This window comes from Bison bison, unplaced genomic scaffold (assembly GCF_000754665.1).
Source record: "Bison bison bison isolate TAMUID 2011002044 unplaced genomic scaffold, Bison_UMD1.0 scf7180017862419, whole genome shotgun sequence".
NCBI classification, from domain to species: Eukaryota; Metazoa; Chordata; class Mammalia; order Artiodactyla; family Bovidae; genus Bison; species Bison bison.
Window position 1 is genome coordinate 1 of NW_011492991.1, and position 731 is coordinate 731.

A 731-nucleotide genomic window follows, 5' to 3' on the forward strand; every position below is an offset into this window, starting at 1 on the left:
CTGGGTGTTCTTTGGAAGGAATGATGCTAAAGCTGAAACTCCAGTACTTTGTCCACCTCATGCGAAGACTTGACTCATTGGAAAAGGCTCTGATGCTGGGAGGAATTGGGGGCAGGAGGAGAAAGGGATGAGAGAGGATGAGATGGCTGGATGGCATCACCGACTCAATGGATGTGAATTTGAGTGGACTGCAGGAGTTGGTGATGGACAGGGAGGCCCGGCTTGCTGTGATTTATGGGGTTGCAAAGAGTTGACATGACTGAGCAACTGAACTGAACTGAATTGAACTGAACTGAAGCAACTGACATAGAATTAATCTCAAAAATAGATAAGCAACTCCTGAAGCTCCCTTCCAGGAAAATAAACGACCCAATGAAAAAAATGGGCCAAAGGACTAAACAGACATTTCTCCAAAGAGACAGATGGCTAAGAAACATATGAAAAGATGCTCAACATCACTCATTATCAGAGAAATGCAAATCAAAACCACAATGAGGTACCATTTCATGCCAATCAGATTAGTTGTGCTCCAAAAGTCAACAAGCAATAAATGCTGGAGAGGGTGTGGAGAAAAGGGACCCCTCTTACACTCTTGGTAGGAATGCAAACTAGTACAGCCACTATGGAGAACACTGTGGAGATTCCTTAAAAAAAAAAAAACAAAAACCTGGAAATAGTACTGCCATATGAGCCAGCAATCCCACTGCTGGGCATACACACCGAGGAAACCA